This window comes from Microtus ochrogaster, unplaced genomic scaffold (genome assembly GCF_000317375.1).
Source record: "Microtus ochrogaster isolate Prairie Vole_2 unplaced genomic scaffold, MicOch1.0 UNK1, whole genome shotgun sequence".
NCBI classification, from domain to species: domain Eukaryota; kingdom Metazoa; phylum Chordata; class Mammalia; order Rodentia; family Cricetidae; genus Microtus; species Microtus ochrogaster.
The window spans coordinates 6,401,097-6,416,716 of NW_004949099.1; the positions used below are offsets into that span (position 1 = coordinate 6,401,097).

Below are 15,620 nucleotides of genomic sequence, written 5' to 3' on the forward strand. Positions count from 1 at the left end.
GTAAAAGAGAGGCGGTTAATTTAACAAGTAGCTTATGAATGTCAACAAGGATCAGTTTCATTAAGTGCCCACTGTGTGTCATTGCTCCAGCTACTGGGACAGCCGAAGAAAAACAAAAACCAGATACAATTCCTGTTCTCTGACCTTGTCATTGCTAGGATAAAATACACAGACAAAAGCAACTTAAGGGAGGCAGGGCGTTCACAGTTTCAGGAAGATAAAATCCGTCATGGAGGGAAGGACATGGCAGCAGACGAGGGCGGCATGCTGGCAGGAGCCGGAGGCTGGATCCACACTGTGGAAGCAGAGAGTGGACAGGAGGCGGGCTAGCTACAAAGCCTCAAGGCTTGTTTTCCAGGATGTCTCCACCTCCTCCCCAAAACAGTGCTACCAGCTGGGGACTAAGGCTTCGAATGTGTAATTCCATCGGGAAACATTTCGAATTCAACCCGTTACAGGGTGTCACAAGTAAAACCTATGATGTCAAATTGTACAGACGTTCTAGAGAAAACACATCGGGGCAGAGGAGAGAGGTTACGTTATGGGGGCTGCAGTCAGGAAGTAAGACTTTACCTGTCCACAGAGGATGCCCAGCGTTCTGGCAGAGAGTACCCCTCTCAGGGGGACCAGAACCAATCCCTCTCACTACTTCTGTGCCCACCTGCAGTAGCCCAGCAGGCCCGCTCATGAGATTTTCTCCCTCGGCATTTGACAAGACCTACCACTGTTTATATCTGTGTGGGTCAGGCAATTTCCTACTTCTAACCCCATCTGAATCTCAAGAGTATTCTTGAGTATTCAATGCTATTCTCATTTTCCAAAAGAGCAACCTGAGTCGAAGGGAGGCTGAGAGCAACCCAGCAGAGCGACCAGGGCATATTCAAATCCTGGCTAAGGAGGATGAAGGATGACCTTCCGTAAGTAGCTGCCCTCCAGGCATGATGTACAAGGGCCCATCATGGAGCTTTTCCCGCTCTTCTGAGACCTCAGTGGTCAGCCTGTATTTCCTCTATTCCCACTCTCTGCTTGGTAAGCTATTCTAGGTCACAATTCAGGACAGCTTCACTTCTTCTCTCTCTTGATTGTAGCTTATGACTTTAGCTTACCAAATCAAACAGCTTCAGCTGCTCCTCCTCTTCCTTCTTTTAACTTGAGACGGGATCTCATCATATAGCCCAGGATAACCTCAAACATAATCCTCCTGTTTCAGATTCCTGAGTGCTAGGACAAAGAGATATGCTACCAGATTTGGTTCAGCTGCCCGTCTTAGCTGATGAACTGCAACAGGCAGTGATTAACCTGGAAAGAGCGTGGGGGTTGTTAGGATGGAGGCCTAGCAGGGCTGAGCAGGGAGACCATCCTCCAAGGCTTTAGAGGATTATGAAAGGTCTTGTCTCTCCTCTTCACAGCAGTGGGTTTGCTACCACAGGGAGAAGAGCTCACCGTTTGCTAACAGCAAGATGGCAGAGGAAGAGAAAAGTGGCACTTGAACCAGGCTAGCCTGGTCTGAGATCACCTATGATAGATCTAACAGTGGCAGGAGCACACGCTTGCCTGATCCACACCCACAGTTGCTGCTGGTACAAAACAGACCCAGAACATCCATGCTGGCAAAGAGACAGTTCTGAAGGCAGAGTCCACCTCTACTGCTGAGAACAAAGCCAAGTGCCAGGATCCACAAAGTGAAGCATGGAATGACTGCTCTGTCCCCCACCAGAGGTGGGTATAATACACCTTGCTAGCAGACTGTTGTGTGCTGCTTAAGTTCACTGAGAGGCTGGTTCTGGAGGTGGGGGTGGCACACTTCAGACCCAAGCATGTTTAGAGTGTCCTCCAAGTCCCCTTGTCCAGGCTGTGTTGCCCCCCTCCCCAAGCCTATTAGATGGGAAAGGAGAGCTTCAGAACAGACAAGAGTGAACATACCACACCCCTGAGAGTGAACTGTCAGCCTGAAAGTACTGTGTCCTTGAACACAGCTGGGAGCTAAATCGTTCCCAGCAAAGGGAAGTCTCAGCTACAGTTTGTCATGGTATACAAATGCCCATCGTGGGAACGGCTAATCGGAAGCGTCACCGAGGAGAAGACTTTCTGCTCCAGCTGGCACCCCTGTCCCTGGGGCTTCCCCACTCAGTTCTGTGATGGAGTAACTGTCTGACCCGAAGCTCTACCGCCATTCTGCTGCTTGCTGTTTTCTTCTTTTATTTCTGTTTTATGCCTTCTTAATAAACCCAGTCCTTCACAACTCAAAGGACGGCTAGTGTGTACCATTCTCCACATGAAACGAGAGAGCTGCAGAGCGAAGGGAAAGCCAGGGCTACTTTAAAAAGCCTTATTTAATATTATAATGCCACGTTACCTTTTAAAGGAAAAAGAACTTTTTTTACAAGACAATCTCCTCACAAAAGACAGTTTTTGTGGCAGGTTTTGTGTCTGTTTTGTGAGAAGAGTCTTATTATACGGCTCTTGCTAGCCTGGAATGCGGTATGCAAGCCAGGCTGGCTTTACAGTCACAGAGACCCACCTATCTCTGTCTCCTGACTGCCGGGATTAAAGGGGTGTGCTACGTCATCCAGCCTATGGCAAGGTTCTGAGCCTCATCTCTATTGACATTTGGGGCTGAACAATTCTTGTGGGACTGTCCTGTGTACATATACTGCATGGCATTACTACAAAAATTCGTTGGGATAATTACGCAGTAGGCGTTAACACGGTGTCCTACTTAGAAGGCTTGCCAGCTGTTAGCTCCGTTTATGACAGTAGGGTCTTGGTTGCCTTGGGAATGCGCAGAAGCAAGACTGTGGACAAGGGAGTGGGAGTGGAAAGAATCAGAAACTCAGGAAGGATGGGGATGTGAGAATCTCTGCTTAGTTGTTAAAAATGAGACTGTAAGAGTGGAGGGAGCAAGCCGAATGCTCGCATCCATACGCCCGCCACTCTTTCCTCCTGGTCGCGGATGCAATGACATCAGACCCTTCCAATTCTTGCTGCTATGATCTCCTCACTGACAGTCTGTACACTGAACCAAAATAAAATCTTTGTCCCTTAAGTTGCTTTTGTCAAGGTAATTTTATTTTTTTTTCAAATCATAGCAACAAGAAAAGAAACCAAGACAAGCAGAAAGATGCAGAACTTTGAAAGATGGATGAAAGCCTTGTAACTATGGCAACAGTCATCATATACAGGGAAAATGCCAACTCTTTCATCCTTCTCCTTAAAGACGAATAGACGGGTGCACAGCACGTGGAGCTGGCTGTCCATAGCCGACGCTGGCTTGTTTGTACAAGAGAAGATGATGAATGGCGGGACTGTGAGAATCACACTTCTGTTTAGCCATGATTTCAAAGCTCACAGCACATCTGAAGGGAAGCTTGTGCTCTGGTCATTAATCAGCTGTTTGGTTAAGGAGGTATCTGGATAGGATGGGAATAAACCGTGTATGAAATCCAGATCTAACCAGGGCAGAAAGCAGTCCAAAAAAAAAGGGTAAACTTTATCGATACAAATTCCCACAGAAGGAGTGCATAGATAGTTTTTTTTTTATTCTTGTTTCCACTTTAAATAGCAATTTCTCCCCCACCCAGCAAAAGTGCTATTTTTGATCCCTGCTTCCTTATGGTCCTAAAAATGCTTTCTCAGCCTTCCACGAAAGTCATCTGACTTTTTCCACTTTAATGCACCTGACTAAAGCAAACAGGAGCAGGGCAGCGCTGCCAGAGGAACAGCAGGAAGCTAAGTTTGAACCGGCAATGAGATGTGCTTTATAGTTTCAGATAAAGCCATCTCTTCCAACGGTCTCTCACCATCCTGGACTCCTTGAACTCCTGGAACTCGGCAAGGGCTCTCTTGTCCAGGGCCTTTGCGCATGTTACCTGTCACCATCCTCTTTTCTTCCTCCTCCCTTGCAAGACCATTTGAGAACGCTTCCCTGACCATTCTCTCTGCAAAGCTGAGCCTTGATGTGTTCTTCTCCAATCTGGCTCATCTCTTTCTTTGTGCTTGCCACAATCTGCTTTCTCTCTGTGCCTGCACATCCCTGCTGGATTCCAAACCAGGGCTCTGCTGCGCTCTGCCCTGAGAGCTGCACTGGGGGGTTCCCTTTGATCTCTGACTCCCAGGTAAGTTTGATCAACTGGAGACATACTGGTCTGGCTCCTTCCTGGTAGGCTACAGGGTGGCTGCAATTCTCTACCGAGACTGGATTTGCAATCCAGAGGCTGCTTCTTCATTTGGCTTTCTTTAATTACCTCTTGAGTATAGCAGCTGTTTCCTGCTGGGGCCCCGACCCATCCAGAGAGTATATCAGACTTATTTATCAATGTGTACTTGGCAATGAGCAAGGTGCCTGAAGCATGGTAAGCACTCAATAAATATTTGTCAAATAAATGAAAATAAAACAATTCAATATCACAATTCCCTAAGATACCTTTTCATTCTCTCTTCATTTTTGTCCTTTCAAAATCATCTTGGACTAAATTTTGGTTTGGAAAGCAGATAAAGCAGGGTTGCTGAGGCTCTCCAGCTATGCACACTAGAAAGCCAGCCCCTTAGAGTAGATCTGGGGAGGGAGGGTGCTGTAAGGGAAGGGGTGGCATCTTAGGCCATTTCTGCAAATGAGATATGAGATATTAGGGACTGGATTGAGAGTAAATAATATCCACAAATCAAAGAGAGGCCCTGAGCTTAGCTGAGGAAGACAGGTGGTCGGGACAGGTGGTGCTGATATTCTTTGAGTCCATGATGGGGGTTGAAAATTCTTCTACAAGTTCTGGGGTTCAGAAGAATAAAATATGAAGCAAAATATGTCCCTTTCCCTCATGTGCTCCATTCAATATAGCCAGACAGAAGTGTGCCACACAGATGCCTTGTCACCAAATGACCTCTACAACAAACAGCTCAAGAAGACAGAAAAGACAGCGGAAGCCACCTGTGTCTTAGGGAGTCCCAGCTCCTGAGAAGAGAAAAAGCATCAGATTCAGAGATGCTCCCAGGATAGAAGTCCTGCTTATCCCAGGCGCTGAGCAGCTTAGGCATGGTGAAACTGTAGTTCTAGTAGGGGAGCTGGAGGGCAGTGTCAGCAAGACATGGTGTGTTTGTCTCCCAACAGATGGCACGGCAATTGAAGCAGAGCCATTGCCCAGGGCCATGATAGGCTCGTTTCTAGAGCTGAAAATGATCTCCAAGGAGAACGTCTATGGCTCTGATGTCTCCACTGTCTTCCTAGTTCTCACCCCTTAGCCAGGCCAGTTTTTTTTTTATCCATAGACTCGATGAACAAATTCATTTGCTGGACCATATAAGATTTCTCTGAGAAGTTAATTGATAGTGGTGGTGGTGATGGTGATGGTGGTGGTTGTAGTGGTGGTGGTGGTGGTGATGGTGGTGATGTTGGTGATGGTGATGGTGGCAGTGATGGCGGTGATGTTGTTGTTGGTGGTGAGGAAACCAGAACTTTGAGGTGACAGCCACTCTGACTGTGAGGCTGGTAGGGATATAACTAGGTCATGGGTTCTGGTAATCTCTTCTATCTCAGGAAAGATAGAAAAACAGATCCAGTGAGAAAACGCTCAACTCTTGGGCTAAAGAGAATTCTGCCCCACACCCGTCCTCTGCCCAAACAGCAGGGCTGCCTGACATGAGAGCTTACACAGGTCGGGTAGCTGACATCTCCGGGTGGCCAAACCTCACACTCACTCACTAATTCTGACACGTGCCTTCTAGTCTTTCTGTTAGAGTTGATTCCCAAATTCCATCCCAGTTCCCTTCTGCAGGAGGCAGACACTTTGGTGCCTAACAAAAGAAATAAAACTCTTCAGTAGCGAAGTTGCCAGGTGCCAGAGTAAGGAAAGGCTTCAGACGTATCGCCTCAGGCCTCCCCGTGCCCTCATGTGGCAGAATTTACCTTTGATCAGCGAGCTGCAGGCCTGAGGGATAGAGCGCAGAGCAGCAGAGGAGGAAGATGCCAAGGTCAGCCTCACCCTACTAAGCTCAAGTCAAGGCGTACTCCTGCTGGAGCAGACAGACGAAGGAGGTGGGGTTCTCACCACTGGCCATCACGCCATCCTCTGAGTTGGATGAGGATTTTGGAATTCTTTAGAGTTAGCCTAGTCTCTGTGCCTTGGCATTTCTTATGGTGCCAGGAAATGCTTTGGAGCAGCAGGTGTAGGCTGCTGCTCTGGGCACCATAAGATGTCTGGAAGTCTCTCCAGCCTCTACTAGAAGCCAGCAGCACCCATTGTGGCTCTAAGCTTGCCTTCCCACTCACAGCCTCTGAGCTAGGCCATATGGGTGTCTCCAGTAAAGGGAATTTATCCCTCCGTCTGGCGTGTGATGTGATGTGGTGGTGGTGGTGTGTATGTAGGTGGGCATGCACATGCGTGAACATGTGTGTGGAGATGAGAGGACTATCCCATGTTTCATGTTTTAGGTGCCATCTTTGCTTTTAGACATAGTCTCTTACTGGTCTGGATTCACCAAGCAGGCTATGTTAGGTAGCCCATGAGCCTAGGGGATCTCCCTGTCTATGTCCTCAAATGAACACAACAGAAAAAGTGAACGGCTTTGGTAACAGGGTCCACTTTAGTTGTAGAATCAAAAGTGAAAGTCAAAAGTATACGAGATGAGAGATTCACAAGGATTGAGAGATGGTCAGTATGGGATTGGTTAATAAGGGAAAAGGGTTTGGAGAGATCTCTCAGCTGGTAAAGTGCTCGAAAGCATAAGGACCCAAGTTTGAGCCCCAAAACCCATACTAAAAGGGGAGGGCAGTCATGGTGGCATAGCAGTCACAGGCCAGTGCTGGAGAGACATAGACAGGGAGATCCCCTAGGCTCATGGGAAAACTCTGTCAACCAATCGGGTGCCAATCTCTGAAGACCATTAGCCAGTCAGCTTCATTGAACAGATGAGCTCCAGGTTCAGGAAGTGATTCTGACTCAAAAAAAAAAAAAAAAACAAGACAGAGTGATAGAAGAAGACACTTCATGACAGTCTCTAGCACACACCCACATGAATAATACACAGACACCCCTCCGCACACACAGAAAGAGAAATGTACTCCTTGAAGCCGGATCTAGGTTTGAATCACATCAGAATCCCGTTGCTCTGGGAGGAACTTCCCATAAGGTAAAGGAGTAGAGGGCAGATGGGTGAAGTTTGGTACGGACCCACGGAAAGATCCTGTGTTAACACCAGAATGAGCGCAAGGGACACACAGCAGGTGATCATGGGAAGGTCGGCGCCGTACAAGCTTTGAGAGAGCTGATGCTTGTCTTTAAGGCTGGCATGCTTTTACAGGAAAATGGAGGATGCCAAGATACATTTTTTTTTTCTGTTGAACAGTTTTCCAGTGTCGTTCCTTTGGTGATCAAATAAACAAAATCAGCCACCCTTTCTCTCTCATCAGCAGCCACGATTACTTACTCTTGACTGAACTGACTGTCCAGATCCCAAAGAGGTTATAAACATGCCTCCCCACCATGATGGGCTCTACCTCTCTGAAACTGGAAGCTAAGAGAAACCCTCCCTCTTCTATAAGATGCTTTGGTCATGGTAGTATATCACACCAACATAAAAGTAGGTAGTATAACCCCCTACCCGCTGCAGTAATGAAAGGTTGACTTCACTGCCTAGTCCTGGGTTGGGCATGTGATTCTGGCCATGGAGGTCAATTTAAGAACTGTTAAGTGATCCAAGTCAGAGCAATGAGATTTAATTCTGGACTTTGGGAATGGACTACTGAAAAAAAAAATTAATCTCTTTCCTCTTTATTGGATACTAAGGGATAGGGCTGGTAACAGCCACATTATGTAACTCAGCATCTTATGTAACTCAGAAACCTGCCTTGGTTTGTGAGCACACCCCTCTCCAAAGCACCTAGCAACCTGTTGGCAACCTGGGTTCCCACCTGCATAGAGTCTCATACTCGCTTTAAACAACAGAAATAAGTTACTCCCTTAGCAAATGCCCTGATAACATCCTGTTTCTATTCAAACACATTCTGGAACACAAATGGGGACCTGTGGGTTAGGGACCCATCCAGCCTGATCAGATCCAGATGCATGACAATAAGGGCAATGGGACCCCCTAATTACCATCTTATATAGAGGCATAACTAGCATTCATACAATTAAAATCAGATGCATTATGGGAAAGGATATGAGGAGTGAGCAAAAATTATATGATCTAAGCCTCTTTCTCAAAATAGTGAACCACTCAAATTATATCCTTAGTAACCTAAAATCTCTACCTCTTGAATGTCATAAAGAGAAGCTCCAAACAATAATCAGGCACCTTGAGTACCCTCACTCATGTGTCCACTGTCAATCTTGACAATGTATTATTTATTTATAATCCATACTGTGGCTTTGCTTTTGATTAATTACCATGCTACTGTATAATCTGTGTGCACTTCTATTTTGTTCTTGAGTAAGAGGCCAAGAGCTTGGAAACACATGGTGCAGACCCTGCCCACTGCAAACAAGAGTCTCTATGCCAGGGCAATGACAATTCTGAAGCAGTTCCCAAGTCCTTCCCAGGCAGACCGTGGTGGGGAGGTCAATGGATAGTATTCAAGTGGGTTCTAGGCTTTCAAATGCACAGCCCCAAACACCATTGCCTGGACTTGGGTGCTAGACTGAATAAAAAGGAGAAAGCAACCCAAATACCGATGCTCATCTTTCTCTTCTTCCTGACTGTGGATGCAGTGTGGTCAGCCACCATGAGCCAGGCCTCGGCGAGCATGCACTCCTGCTGCCTTGATGTCCCCACCATGTTGACTCTACTCTGGGGCTGTGAGCCCAGACAGAATCTTCCTTCTTTCAGTTGCTTTTGCCACGAAAACAAGACAAGTTATTAACACAGAAATTAACTGGAAGATTAGGGCCAGACGTTTCCTGATCATATCTGAGGTGTGGCCCCTCAAATGGTACCCAGTGGTTAAGGGGGTTCTGCCAAACTATTTAAATAAAGAAACCGGGCTGAAGAATAGCTAGCCCAGCTATACAGAACAGAGGAACTGTTCCACCCCCAGTGCTTTTGGAACTAGTTTGCATTATAAGGATTAAAAAGCATTTCAGACATTCCCAGGAGAGCGAGCCATGCCAGTGGTCGCTTCAGATTGACATTGTTGTTCACAACTTCTCCAGCTTTCCATGAACGCTGAAAAAATTACCTCACCCCCACCCCCAGCCACCAATGGCTTTGCATTGACTCCCCCTTCTCCAGGGAGGGAGATGAGGCCTGTCCAAAGGTACAAATGACAAAAATGTGCCATGGATGTGACCAAAGGTGGGGAGCCCGCCAGCTCTCTCCTCGGAGCCAGGCCAACCACACAGGCAGTTTCTGCCGATGCTGGCAGAAGCCAGCGGTTCTGACGCTGTAACCTCTCACCCGGCACCAGTGTCTCACAAGTCAATCTTCCCCTGGCTCCCAGGACTCATTCCCTGCGCTGCTGTAAACCTCTGCCCATTTCTTCCCCTAACAAGCTTTCTTGACCTTCCTCTTATTTTGAACTTCTTTATCCTGTTTATACCCTGAATACTACTCTGGACTCTCTACCCCCTCCATCTTCCTATGAGGCCATTCTGGCCCTTTGCTAGTTACATGCCCCTAAAACTGCTATGGCCATCTCATCAATATGTAGATCAGATGATATCCCCTTGCTCCCTTCTTGGCGTGACATTTTAAAGGCTTTCCCATAGCCCTCGGAGGTCTTTCCTTCTTTACCAGACTTGTGGCTGTCTTCCATCCAGCCATGAGCCTCCCTCAGCACACACTTTTCATATCCTACAACCACAGGGCCTTTGCACGTGCTGCTCTTCACACTGTTCACAGTCCTCCCCTTATTGTCTCTCTTTTTCAGGATGCCCTCCCCGATTGCCCGCCTGCACCAAGATTCCTTCTGTGTATAGCTTGTAGGATACCATCCTTACCATCTGCAGTTCTATACTGCTCCTTTGCATGGCTACTGTCAACTCCACTAGACGACAGACACAAGCAGAGAAGGTCCCAGCTCATTTTAGCTCAGTAGCACATCCTTAGCAGCACGTACAGACAGTTGTCCCTACTAATGTCAGCAGCTGCTGATGTCCTATGGGCCCTTCCAGGGTGCTGGGCACTGTTCTAAATTCTCCTTAGCAACCCTGACATTATACAGTTTAAAGATGAGGACACCGAAGCAAGAATAGGTAAGCCAGCCTTTGACTTCCGAAGGCCCTGCACAGCCTGTGCTCTTGTTCAGCCAGCTGCACTTCACAGAGCAGGCACTCAAGTCACAGATGCTGAATGAACGGGAGGGTTAACGAAGAAGTCATTTTCCCTTTCCCTGACTCCCTGCACCTGAATTCTCTTCCTGCTGGTCTCAGCTCTAGCTGCTCTAACCACCTCCTACAGAAAGCAGCTATTCCTTGAGGTCCATGCTCAGTTCTTCAACCAGGACTTATAGCCCAGAGCTGCCCAGTGGTAATGGCTTCTGTCAGGGGCCTCCAGTCCCATCTCTGCCACACACTGGGGTCAGCTCTGGCCTTCTTCTATTATCTCACTTGCCTGGGCACCAACCCCTGGGCCATTTGTCCCGGTCTCCCTTGTCTTTCTAAGGCTGACTGATCTCGGCACATCACACACGACTGATCCCTCTGCCTCCTGTCCCTCGGCTTTACTGCAGACTTGTGCTCTTATGCTTCACCTCCAAGTCAGACCGACACACACACAGCAGCTACAGCAGGGAAGGGAGGCCTCGTTTCTTTATATAAAATCACTGTGCAAATCCCCTGGCCGTGATCATGGCCCTTCTCGTGAGGACATGGATCAGGGCAGGTAAGAGCATGGACTTTACAGTCTGCCCCACCTGGGTTCAAGTCACTGCCATTTGTTAGAACTTAGATTAAAGAAGTAGGAACTTCTATTTATCTAAGGCATGGTGTCAGCATTGACAACTGCCATGAACGTTAGCGCTCTCATCGCCGAAATGGCTGTGATAGTGATTTATCTCTGAGGATTCAAAACTACGATGCACGTGTTGACTCACGATCAGAGGTCTTCTATGATCACCATTATCATGTAACGCCCCATGACATCTGGGAAAGAGCAGGGTTAAGGAGCTTCGCAACGTTCTCACACTGGTGTTTACACAGTGGTAACTGTGCTTTCCTGAGTCACCCAGTGGTAGCAGAAGGCATGGACTGCGTTTTCCATGGAGAAGGGCTTGCGTACTCCTAGTTCTAAACAATCTGGGTAGTGCCGTAGCCCAGATCAGATGCTGGCAAATGGCTGAGTTGTGCTTTTATTAAGATCTGTTCAAAAGAACAATGCTGTCCACAAAGGACCATGCTGTCGGCCAGATTAAACACTGAATTTACCCAAAAGCATAAGTTACCTATCTCAGAAGGAAGAATAAATCCATTTTCCCGAACCAAGCTTTAGAGGCTTAGTGACTGATATCTGTAACTCAGTCTATGGTTCTAAGGCTTAGAAATGAATGAATGGTTCAGATCATTGTCTCCTCAAAAGGCTACTAAATGTTCTGGCGGACTTCAAATGCATCCCCGAGGATCAGAAAAGAGAAGGCCAGCTTTCTACAGCTTTCAAAGCTGTATCTTCAGTGTAGGGCTATGTGGGACAGGATGTAAAAACTCATTTATGCTGTGCTACAAGGAGGACCAGAAGCTGTGCTTGTAATATTAAGGCCTCATTTTTCTACCTGGCTGTCATGTCTGATAGTCCTATGGTAAACCAAGGGCACAAAACGACTTTCTTCACTTTCCTGCTTTCTTCAGTTGCTGCTTGGGGAAAGATGAGGCCACAGGGGTATTTCTACACACAGCAACCCCCCCACATTGGTGACCACCAGGAGAGGGGACAGCTGAGTCATCCTGCATGTGTCTTGGAGGAAAATAAACTAACAATATTCAGTATCCAGAAACCATTACAGAGGGGCAGACACGTCTCTTGAATTTAACTACACCTACCCTTGAATTTTTGTAAAATCCTTACAAAGGAAGTATTAAGTCATTAAATCCCGATTTCTAGGAAATCAAGTCTTTGAGAACTTGTTTTGAGACTTGTTTAAAGTCATAAGACTCCTGAGCAATGAAGTGGAGCTAGGCCTGGTAGTCAGGGCCTGCAATCCAGCTGCTCAGGAGGCTGAGCAAGAAGGACCACTAATCGAGGCCTGCTGGGCAACTGAGTGAGACCTAGCTTCAAAAAAACCATGAAAGGAAAAAAGGCAGTGGAGATACAGCTCACGCGTTAAAAAATAGATGAAGGGACGATCTGAGCCCAGAGTCCATATGAGAAGTAACTGGGTAGAGTGTTCTCCCCAAAGCCTCAGATTCAACCCCCAGCACCTCATGAACTGGGAGTGGTGTGTTCCTGTGATCCCAGCACTGGAGGCAAGAGATCCAGAAGCTGAAGGCCCTTGTCAGCTATATAATGAGTTTGAGATCAGCCATGAGACCCTGTCTAAAACAAATAAATAATGATTTTAAAGACATTAACATCAGAACTGTAACTCCCAACCTACTATTGTTTTCAACCAGTGGCTGAAAAAGCATAAAACCAAGGCTCTGAGGCTTGTGTAAGAGCTCCCAGAGATTGACAGTGGGATTAACCCTGCACACAGACCATACACTTACTCTGTCCTTTCATCTGGCAGGGCTGCCATTAGCTTCATGCGGTTAATGCAATTTAAATTAACGGAAAGGCAATTTACATTTCGGTCCATTGCTGTTGCACTTGAGATAGCTCCTTTTGGCTGTCAACCTGACTGCCCCTGGAATGAACTGAAACTCGAGCTGCCGGCACTCCAGTGAACAGGTTACATGAAGCTGGAAGGCTCACTCTAAACCTGGGTGGCATCTTTTGCCAGACACCCAGATTAAAAGGACACGGAAGATGGGGGCTTTGCTTTCTGCCTGCTTGCCCTCACCCTCGCCGGCAAGTTCTTCTATCCCGTCTCTGAGACATTCCTTTGCCAGTGTGAGGACCAGTTTCTTTGGGATTCTAATACAGACTGTAGACCCGCAGCTCTCCAGGAATCCCCCAGGCCTAGACTGGGGCCACTCAGACATCCAGCCTTGTGGACTGAACAACTCCTGGTTTCTCGGCCTCTTGACTGTGATACAGCCATTGTTGGACTCCCTGAACCACACACATCCTGTAAGCTAGTTTAATACCTCCCTGTACAACCTCCCAGTACATACATATGTACGTATGTATGTATGCGTGCATGAATGTATGTATATCAGTTTTGTTCCTTTAGAGAACCCTCACTAATATAGCACTATATCTTACCTATAGACCAATGATCTGTGACATTCATTACATATAATCTTAATTAATCTAATTTTAATAGTTACACATGGTTGCTAGTTACCATATGGACAGTGCTGATCTCCCGAGTCTTTTTCTCTCAGCCTCCTCACACATGGCTCCATGCTTCCCTTCAGAAATCAGAGGCAGAGGGAGTGTCCGCTGACGATCCTCTGAGAACTACAGGGTAAACACCCCCCATCTCTCCCTTAGAACTGGAGACTGTGTGTGCTTTCTTGGCCTTCCTCAGACTCCTACTTGATGTTCCCGATTTCCTCATAAGATCCCCTAATGTTCTGGTCAAAATAGACAAACCCAGAACATGTTTTAAGACAACAATACACATCGGAACAGCAAGGAGGAGCTAGCAAACACAGATGCCTGGGCTCTGCCTCTGGTGAGCTGTGCTGCAGAGGCGCTGGGGAGAAGGCTGAGGAGCACACATCTCACCCCATGTCCCAGTGGTTCTAGGGCACGTGGTCTTGCCTGAACCAGCTTCAGAGGCTGAAGAGCATATTTATCTACTCTCCTCTTACGATTATAGCACATGAGTGTTCCCGGGAAGTCCTCGCCGCACCAATTGCTTATTTCTACAATGTCAGGGAGGGTGCTTATTCACCCAAGTCTCTTTTTTCCCATCATCTGAAACAGGGGCGTAAGAACAGCCTAGCTTTGTCTTCTGGGACAAGCGGGAACACAGTTAGTAAAAGCTTCTGAGGAGAGAGACAAGGTAAAACTCATTGTATAGACATCCTACGACTCAGGCTTTTGTTTGTCGTGGAGAGGGTTCAAATGGATTCCACGTCTTTAAAAGTCTGTGTTTTTAACTGCTCTGAAAGATTAATCAAGTGGGGGGCATATGATGGCAGCAGCTGCTGAGTTAACAGAAAGCGTGGCTCTGGAGTCAGTGGGGCACCTCCTTGTTCATCCCTGGAACACTGGGGTCAATAGCCAAGCCTGGACAGGAGGGGTCATGCAGGCCCTACTCCTTCCTGCTGAACTATTGGCTACTGAGGGCTCTGGGAGGGTGGGGAGTCATTATCTTTGGATGTGTACCCTCCAAGTTCCCGTGGGTAGTTCCATGCTCATGGTCACAGTCACTCAGAAAACCTCTGGCTAAAACTCAGTGGGTCCCGAAACGAAACGAAACGACATGGACATGAAAAAGGGACCCATTGGGAGGAGGGAAGAGAACAGGCCTGAGAGGTTGGGGCAGGAGAGTAATCAGAATATGCTATACACATACATGAAGTTGTCAAAGGGCAGATTTAATTCATTTTAAAAAACTGAATAATGCTCAAACTTTGTGGTTCTGATTTTACAGCTCAGAAATAAGAATGATGATGTTTTCCTTGTAGTGTTGTGACAACTTAATTAATGGCTAATATTTGCGTTGTGCCCAGAACAATGGTTGGCATGTGGTAAGAACTGTATGCATTAGCTGAAATACTCCTGTTTATGATAACTGGCAGCAGGGGCTGAGCGGGGGCTGAGCAGCAGCTGAGCCCAGCAGACGGAGCTACCAGAGTTTACCTTCTCTAGTCACAGTCCGAGCATGCCTCACCCATGGCCTACAAGGAGATGTCTCTATGCCACAATGACAAAAGGGTGTAGACCCCAGACATGTCGCTGACTGTGGGACCAGGTAGGAAGGTACACCCGTGACTCCGATTCTCCGCTGTTAGAGAGACAGAAACACTAGTACACCGAGTACACCCTAGATCATTCTTATCCAGGTGCAGACTAACACGTGGCTGTACTGAGCCTGACTGAAACACTCCCGACAAATGACTCACTGGTTGAGTCTGACACAGCCCTCTGACCGGCTTGCATACCCTGATCAGTAAGAGAAGCACACAGAATGTACAGCAAAGCCACGGTCATTGTAGGCAACTGTCTGATCTCTATAGCCAGCTGGAAAACTGTTGGAGACAATATCCTCGGATGGTCTGCCTCCATCCTGCCCCTTTTAGTCAGCTTTCCTCCTCATCTGCATATTTCTCTGTATTTCATATACATATTATATATACAATATTTATATATTACATTTTATTTGTGTATCTTTGAGATACAGGGGTTCAGAAAACCCCTGGGACTGGGCTCCTCAAGTAACACCAGGCTGGGGCACTTGCATCCCAAGCATGTGGTAAACACCACCACCTTACAGCTATTCTTCCTCATGAATGCTGCTGGCCAACATTCCGCCTTACCCCTGGCCACCCCTACAACTTCGCTATATTCCCCTCACATACACAAACAATGCCATTCTCAAGTAGTCCAAAGGCAATGATGGGTGGGCATGGTAGGATGCACAT

The 15,620-nt window shown here is 47.2% G+C and overlaps 1 protein-coding gene across 5 annotated transcripts in view; it reads right to left on the minus strand.

Moving 5' to 3' along the window:
- Positions 1–15,620, minus strand: part of Prickle2 (prickle planar cell polarity protein 2) — a 341,452-nt gene that overhangs the window by 20,552 nt on the left and 305,280 nt on the right. The window lies entirely within an intron of this gene.